Source organism: Cynocephalus volans, chromosome 13 (assembly GCF_027409185.1).
Source record: "Cynocephalus volans isolate mCynVol1 chromosome 13, mCynVol1.pri, whole genome shotgun sequence".
In the NCBI taxonomy this organism is placed as follows: Eukaryota; Metazoa; Chordata; class Mammalia; order Dermoptera; family Cynocephalidae; genus Cynocephalus; species Cynocephalus volans.
The window spans coordinates 79,057,488-79,066,786 of NC_084472.1; the positions used below are offsets into that span (position 1 = coordinate 79,057,488).

Here is a 9,299-nt window from a genome sequence, read left to right on the forward strand (position 1 = left end):
TTTAAGATATGATCAATTTCTTTTAGAAGATAATTCCCATTCTATCTTGGTAATCAGCCACAAATAATTCTGTGCCCAGAGCATGCTCCACCATTACCTGGGGACTGTATCTGCCTTTTGCATTCCTTGTGCTTTAGTGAGAACAAAATCAAGGCAGAAGCCACAGAGATATGCTAAGCAAAATATTAGACCATGAATAGTACCAGAACGCAGATGTTGTTTTAATATATGAAGTACTAGTTATAACCAGGAAACCTAAGACAGAAAGTAGAAGGAAGAGCTGAGCATTTGGCGGTCACTTGGATCTAGGGTTGGAGTCCAGTATACATTAAAGGTGGTAACCTTAGTGAAACACCTTCCACTCTGGGATAAGATTCCAAAAAGTATAGCCCAAAAGTGGGGATAAAGACTAGAATCATCTGGTTAGCCAAAAATCCTCAAGCATTAGTTCAGAACTATTGGAACCTGAGAGACTGTGCTTGAAGTAGTAACAGCTAACATGTCCCGTGGTTCCAGCATGGGTTTTGACTGCCACATTACCATTTTTTCACCCGAGGGCCAGCTCTACCAAGTAGAATATGATTTTAAGGCCATTAATCAGGGTGGCCTTACATCAATAGGTGTCAGAGGGAAAGACTGCAGTAACTGTCACACAGAAGAAAGCACCTAACAAATTATTGTATTCCAGCACAGTGACTCACTTATTCAAGATAACTGAAAACACTGGCTGTGTGATGACAGGAAAATGACAGCTGACAGCAGATCCCAGGTTCAGAGGGCATGCTATAAGGCAGCTAATTGGAAATACAAGTATGGCTATGAGATTCCTGTGGACATGCTGTCTAAAAAAAGTTGCTGATATTTCTCAGCTCTACACACAGAATGCTGAAATGAGGCCTCTAGGTTGTTGTATGATTTTAATTGGTATAGATGAAGAACAAGGCCCTCAAGTGTACAAGTGTGATCCTGCAGGTTACTACTGTGGGTTTAAAGCTGCTGCAGCAGGAGCTAAACAAACTGAATGAACCAGCTTCCTTGAAAAAAAAGTGAAGAAGAAATTTGATTGGACATTTGAACAGACAGTGGAAACTGCAATTACATGCCTGTCTACTGTTCTATCAATTGATTTCAGACCTTCAGAAATAGAAGTGGGAGTAGTTACAGTTGAAAATCCCAAATTCAGGATTCTTACAGAAGCAGAGATTGATGCTCACCTTGTTGCCCTAGCAGAGAGAGACTAAACATTGTCATTAGTTTACCAAATCCATGAAGCCACTTGCATGTGTGTTTGGTTAACAACAAACCAACATGATGGAGGCCCCTGGATTGAAAAAGGAATCTCTCCCACTCCTCCTACTGCTTGCCAAAGTGGTTAGGACTCTGTATAAATAAAAATAGTGCTTTTACGAAAAAAAAAAAAAAAAACTGTTGGAACCCTTTAGCACCTCATAGAAGGAAGTGAAGCTCTTCTCTGTAGGAACATAACATCATTCAATGCTTTGAATTATTTCTGTAATTTTTCAAATAAAATGAATAGCAAACTATCAAAGATAATGGATACAATGAGAGGCAAGCATGAGTCAGCACCAGCAGAAACAACAGACAAGGAAAAGAGACTTTATATCGAACATAGTCTAGAAACCACTATGCTCAGTATGCTTATAGAAGAAAATAAGTTCAAGCTTATAAATTTTGTCAAGGAACTAAAGTGACATTTGAGATTCAAAAAATAACCAAATAGGAATTAAAAATACTAAAAAATGTAATTACTAAGAGTACAAAAACTGTGGGTGAGTTTTAGAGCAGATTAGGTACTCCTAAAGAAAAAATGAGTGACTAGAAGATAGGTTAAAAGAAACAACCCAAAATGAGGGAAGGAGAGACAAAATTAAAAATAAAAAGTATTGAAGATAGGTCAAGAGACATGAAGGATACAGTGGGAAGGCCTAATGTATACTGAATTAGAATTCCGGAAATGGAAAAGAGAGAAAAGGGCAGATATGTGAAGATATAATGGCTGAGAATTTCTGAGAGTTGATTTAAGATATTAATCTCTAATTTAAGAAGCCTGCAGTGGTTTGAATGTCCCCTCCAAAAGTCATGTTGAAACTTAATCCCCAATGTGGCAGTATTGAGAGATGGGGCCTTTAAGAGGTGATTGGAATTGAATTAATTCATTCACAGATCAGTGGGTTAATGGGTTAATGGATTAATGGGTTATTATGGGAGTAAAACTGGTGGCTTTACAAGAAGAGGAAGAGATACCTGAGCTAGCATACTCAGCCCCTCACTATGTGATACCCTGCAAAGCCTTGGGACTCTGCAGAGAGTCCCCACCAGCAAGAAGGCCCTTACCAGATGTGCCTCCTTGACCTTGACTCCCCAGATTCCAGAACTGTAAGAAATAAATTTTGTTTCTTTAAAAATTACCCAATTTCAGGTATCCTGTTATAAGCAATAGAAAATAGACTAAGACAATGCCAGTGAGGTGTATTACTTGAAGTGAAACCATAGAAAATCAAAGACAAAGAGAAAAACTTAAAAGAAGCCAGGAAAAAAAAGACAGATGATTCTGAAATGCAAATTCTTTGCATTTTCTCGAAAGAGGGCAAAATGAAGATTAATATTAGACTTAAACAAGTAAAGGACAAAAGTTTTAGTGTCAAAAGAATTGAAAACAAAGTGTATACCTTCCAAATTAATTGGGTAGAAATGGAACTATAAAAAAATTAATTCAAAAGACATCAAAAAAAGGGAGCAGGCATGACAAATATAAAGCACAAAAGATGACAGATGGTAGATTGAAACCAGGTATATTAGTAATTAATAACTATAAATAAACTAAATGCTCTAGTTAAAACACTAAGATTATCAGACTACATTAAAAAAACAAAACATGCAAAATCATGTGCTTCAGAGATGCATCTAAAGTATCAAAATACAGAGAGGCTGAAAGTAAAAGAATGAAAAATATATCAATAAACACTAAGTAAAAGGCAGGTAATGTAACCATATTAACACCAAACAGACAAAATAGAATTTATGGCCAAAACCACTACAGTGATAAAGAAGGTCACTTCAGAATGTTAAAATGTTCAGTTCCAGGTTGATATAATAATTCTAAATTGTGTGCATTAAACGATAAGGTCTCAACATATTTACATAAACTGATAACAGCAAAAACTGATAGAACAAAGAGTAGAAATAAATAAATCCACAAGCTAAACAGGATATTTTAACTGAGCTCTTTTAGTAGTTAATAGAAGAAGCAGACAGAAAATCTGTAAGGATACATAAGAGAGAACAGCACAATTAGTAGGAACAAATGGACACAAATAGAACACCAATTTCTAAGAGCAGAATATAAATTATTTTTAAGTAAAAATAGAACATTTTCAGAAGTCAACCATATTCTTCATTAACAAGAAAACTTCAATCAATTTTAAAGGTTTTAAATCATACAAAGTTCTAAAATGACAATGCAAATGTGTCAGAAATCAATAATAAAAAAAAGGACAATCATACTATCTGCATATGTTTGGAAATTAAGAAATCTATTTCTAAATAATCTATGCATCAAAAAACATGAGGGGATTTAGATATTTTGAACTCAATGATAATAATAACTAGCAAGACTTGTGGGATGCAGTTAAAACAGCAGTATTGATAGAAAAATGTATAGCTTTTAATGTACATATCTGTAAGTAAGTTAGTAAAAGAAAAGCAAAATAAACAGAAAGTAGAAGGAATAGTAGAGAAAACAGAACAACTGAAATAGAAAAATATACAATAGAAACTATGAACAAAACTAAAATTGGTCTTTCAAAAGGTCTAATAATATTAATAGAATACACTTGTGAGACTAATCAACAGAAGAGAGAAGGCACTAATAACTGATATCAATAAGGAAGAGAGAGACATTAGGACAGATCTTTAACACATGAAAAAGTAAAGAGGATATTATGAACATATAAACAGTATAAAAATTTAGATGAAACACACAAAAAAATCTATACCAGACAATAAATAATGGTGAAACATTGAAAGTCTTTATTTTGAGACTGGAAATAAGACATGGATGCCTGCTAACACCACTTCTTTTCAACACTGTTCTGAAGAAAGAAAAGTATATGAATTGGGAATGAAGGAACACAAACTCAATATTTGCAAATGGTATGACTGACTGCATTGACAATTAAAACAAATATATATACTTTTATATTTTTATAAATAGGAAATTTTAGCAAGATTGCTTGATATAAAAATTACTGGAAAAAACCAACTTAATTTCTATACATTTTCAACAAAGAAAGGAAAATGAGATATTGATATTGATTCTTATAACATGATCAGAAATATTAAGTACACATATAAGTAGATCTAATAAAAGATATGCAAAACTTCTGCAAAACAAATAAAATTGTATTGAGATGTTATAATAGACCTAAATGAACTGAAAATCATGTAATGTTCATGGATTGAAAGGCTCAATTATCATAGAGATGTCTGTTGTTTCCCAAGTTAGTGTATGGATTTGATGCAATGTCCTCCCCTTTCCCTTTTCCTTGACTTGCCATGTTGTTTTCTTATTATTTTTTTATTTGCTCAGCCACTGCCAGAGCAGAGGGTGGAAAGGGGAGGAAGGAGTGAGCTTCCAGAACTCCTCCTGATAAATAAGGGAGGCAGTGGGAAGCCCACCTTACCTGAGCCAACGTTTATTCCATTGTTACTTCACTCATAAAACAAATCCAAAGATAAAGTTATTAAGAATTTTGTGATTGTGATCATAGAGCATTAACCTCAAGCAGAGTGGAGGGGGAAGGGGGTTGAAGAGGGTGGCCTTCTGAGTTCAGGGACCTGTGCCACTGCACGCCCATGAAGTTGGCTGTGTCAGCAGTGTTCTATTTCTTGACCTGGTAGCAGTTATACAGATGTTTATTTTATCTTAATTGCTTGCCTCAGCCCATTTATGCTGCTATAACAAAATACATTAGACTGAGTAATTTGTGAAGAACAGAAATTTATTTTCTCACAGTTCTGAAGGCTGAGAAGTCCAATGATAGTGTAGGCAGATTGTGTCTGGTGAAGGCTGCTCTCTGCTTCCAAGATGGTGCCTCTTGCTGCATCCTCACATGGCAGAAGAGATGTAAGGTATGGAAGAGGTAAACTTGCCACTTCAAGACCTTTTATGGCATTAATTTCATCCATGAGTGTGGAGCCCTCATAACCTAAGCACCTCCTAACGGCTCCACCTCTTAATATTGTTGCATTGGGGATTAAGTTTCAACATGAACTTTGGACAGGACACAAACATTCAAATCATAGCACTGCTTAAACTGGACATTTACATTTTATACACTTTTCTGTATGGGTAAAAGAAAACATGGTGTAAAACAGTAATCCTTTGCTATAAAATAATAGAATTGTTTGCATAGAAAGATGCAAATACTAGTATATGCATATAATTTTTTTTCTAAAAGGAAACACAAGAAACTTAACATTGGTTGCTTTTAGGGACAGGGTTGGGGAGATGAGGGGAAACAGGCTTTTGCTTTTCATGAACCTTTTTGTATTATTTGAATTTTCTAATGTGTTGATGATGGGGTTATGGGCCAGTTTATATATTTTTGTAAATTAAATAAAATTACGTGATTGGTTATTTTAAAATAAAACCAGAATAATTCAATCATGTTAAAAGCCCTAGAGGGAAGGAAAGCAGGGAAAAATGCTTTTTAAAGAATCATATTTTTAAACTCTTTCAGAAAGCAAAGAATGTTTTGATGATATGAACAACTTTCCTTAGGTTTCATAAATCTATATTTCTGAGGTAGATTTACCATGAAGCTAATGGATTTATGCTTCAAAGTCCTTCACTTGGACAGGCCCTTTTAAAGGTATACCTAATTTTGCATTCATAATTTTATATACTTTTTCCTAAAGAAAACCTCTAAAATTATACAAGGGTACTTCAAAAAGTTCATGGAGAGATTTGTATTATCTTTCAATTCTATTTTGCATGAACTTTGTGAAGTAGCCTCAAATAATCTTGAAACCTCCCAAAACCCAATTCCATCCATGACTATGTATTACACTTAAAGCAAGGAGGATTTGCCCTAAATATGAGGATTTGTAGAAGTAAATAATGAGCCATGGTTGTTATAAAAATTACTCTGTTTAAACAAATAGATTCAGTGAAGAAATACTTTAAATCTGGCAGTAAGAATTAACATAGTCCCTACTGCAGGAATCCTTTCTAATTGCCAGAGATAAATGTGTGCTATGACTGTACTCTTACTCTAATTTTACTGAGGCATGTATCATGTGTTAGTTAAACTGATCATCTGCCCTACTAGACAGTGTGGTGCAAAATGGCTAGGACCCTCTCTTAAATATCTTTATATTCCCAGGGCCTAGAAAAGATCCTCCTATTCAATAAATGAGATTTAATTGATCTTTATAAAAGCATTCTATTGTGTATAAAGGATGCACAGCCACAATTCTTCACTTGAGTAGACTCCATAGGAAACTGATAAAATAACTAAATAAGACATACATACATGAACTGATTTGGTCACATTTTGTAGAAGATATAAGCTTTTAAGGGCAAGAACCACACAATATCATGAATTATTTTAAAAATACATAAAAATACAAAGAAAAATATGAAAGTCCAACATTCCACTATCATGCTTAAATTTTTTCTTAATAAATAGAAACTTAAAAATACAATAGAAACCACCTTTAAGCCATACCCAGATACAAATCCTTTGGCCTCCCTCCTGAGAGATGACCATCACCCTGAAGTTGGGGTGTATCCATTCCATCCATATGTTCTCATTTTTACCATTTAAGAAAATATATCATAAACAATACATAGTATTATTTTGTGTTTTAATACTTTAAGCCAGAATTATCTAATACAAACAGGTAAATTTTATTTTAATGTTATATTTTATTTAACCCTGCATTGGGAAAATATAGGAAAATGGTAAGGGCCCCTCAGATGTTCAGAATCTTGCCGAGCATTTGTTGTGAATAGGTTTTGTGTGGATGGAGTTAGTGCGCCTGTGCTGCACCGCCACCTTGGGTGGAGTTTACTGCCTAGGGCAGTAGCTGCACTGAGCAGCCATGCCTTTCCAACCTACGGCTTCCAAGGACCTGTTTGCTGGTTACCTAGCTCATGGACCTGCGGGTGATGGGTCTGGTGACACAGCCTAGCATGTGAGGGGTCTGGTGACACAGCCTGGCAGATGAAGGGTTTGTGACCCAGTCTGTGAATGGGCTTGAGGTATTGGTGAGCTCCAGATCCCGCCCTAGCTCGACAATTGGCCCAGTCGGGGCAGGATTACCGGCAGGTAAAAGAGCTCCACAACTGGCGACATGGGCAGCATTCCCACATTAACAGAGCACCCCATTACCGGCAGGTAAAAAGAGCACAACAACTGGCATAGTCCTGTAGCTAGACAATTGGTGTCAGGAACAAGATTAAGAGCTCCACAATTGGTGCTGTGAGCAGGATTCCGACATTAGCCTAGCCATAGTGCCACAATTGTCGTAGTCAGCAGGATGCCAACATTAGCAGAGCACCACACTGTGTATATCCAATATATTATCATTTAAACATGTAACCAATATAAATATTATTCTTGAGCTATTCAATAAATCTTTAAAATCCCACTGGTATATACTTAGAGTACAAGTTGAAAAAAGATTCATATATCTAAGTTATTAAAAACATGGATACTTAGGTTTTCCAATAAGTGAATCAAGCATTGGGTTTTTAAAATTTGTATTAATTAAAATTCAATTAACGATTATGTTTTTCAGTTTCAATAGCCACATTTCAAGTGCTGAATAGCCACATATTACACATAGCTGCTGGATAGTGCAGCTTAAAAAGATACACAAAGTATTTATCATCCAGCATCTTTCTTTTTTCCTACTCAACTTACGTAATATTTGAATTCTTTTTTTTTCTTTGCCAAAACTGAAATGCATAGATAAAATGGATAGCTCTGAATTTCAGCGTAGATAGCATGTTACTTAAAAAAAAAAAAAAAAAAAAAAAAAAATCACCTATCACTAAATCTACTCATTAAGTCGAAAAGAACTTTCAACAAAAACTTCTGCTTGAAATACAGCAAATATTTCTGTTCAGTGAGATTGTTAAATGGGGTATATCTTCTCATAATGATGCGCCTACAACTAGCAAAGGTGCAGCGTTTTTATTAGCCACTCCTATCCTTCTACCCGCCCTCCACAAGCACGCACGCACACCCAGGCACGAACATACACGCGTATGCGCACACATACACGTACACACAAGCGCGCACACACACGCCTGCAGCACGTACATGCACGCACACAAGCGCGTGCGGACGACTAGGGAAATGCGATTTCTTTCTCCTCTCTCGCTTCATAGAACTAAGGCTAGGAAGTTTGAGGAATCGTCAAGTGGACTTGGTGCTGGTGGGATTCCACGTTCCCTTTTACATGACATTAGACTCCGCCCTTCTTCTGATCCATTTGAGGAGAAATTGAAAAGGTTGGCAGTAGAAGCGAAAAGTAGCCCGTTATTGTCATCTAATCAGCAGCTCCACGTCAGGAAGCGGCAGACTTTGTGCGCCTAAGAATGAAACACGTTCCTTGCAGGAACACGTAAGGATACTGAGTTGGCCTTCTGTTGAGGCGCTTGTAAGGAGGACCTGTCACGGTTGCGAAGTCGGATGGGCGTTTCCCCCGAGCCCTTATTAACTGGGTGCCTCAGCGATTGGTAAAGCCGAGGTGTTAGCTGCAGGGCCTCCAGCCCCTGAAGAGCTCCAGGTCGCCTGAGTTCTCCGTGGTTTGGGTTTCCCATAAAAGCGTGATCACACCAAAAACTGTTTTACCACAAATATGAAACCGCTCTGAAACTTTTTTTCTGAAACCACGCTTACTGTCCCACCGCCCTTTATGCTTAGCTTCAGGAGTCCGGTGACTTCGTCTGAACACGTCTGCGAAATCCTGGAGCTAAGCACAGCCCAACTTCCCTACAGAGACAGGAGGAGAGAAAACACCGTAAACACAACCACACACCCTGTTTTCCCAGCGCTTAAAAACAAAAAAACAAAAAAACCGGCCGCCAGCCGCGCGATGCATGCTGGGATGAGTAGTTCCTCCATAGCGCGGTACGCGGGGTCGGGGCGGAGCGCTCAGTAACGCGTCAGAGAACTACAATTCTCGTGGTGCCTCGCGGCGGAGTGGAAGGGGTGGGACGGGAGGGGCGCGTCGCGCCTGCGCCGTCCCTGGGCCGAAGGGAG

General features: G+C 37.2%; 1 pseudogene; it reads left to right on the plus strand.

The window, feature by feature from the left end:
* Positions 1-499: 499 nt before the first annotated feature.
* LOC134362128 (proteasome subunit alpha type-6-like) lies at positions 500-1,270 on the plus strand (annotated as a pseudogene).
* Positions 1,271-9,299: the final 8,029 nt, after the last annotated feature.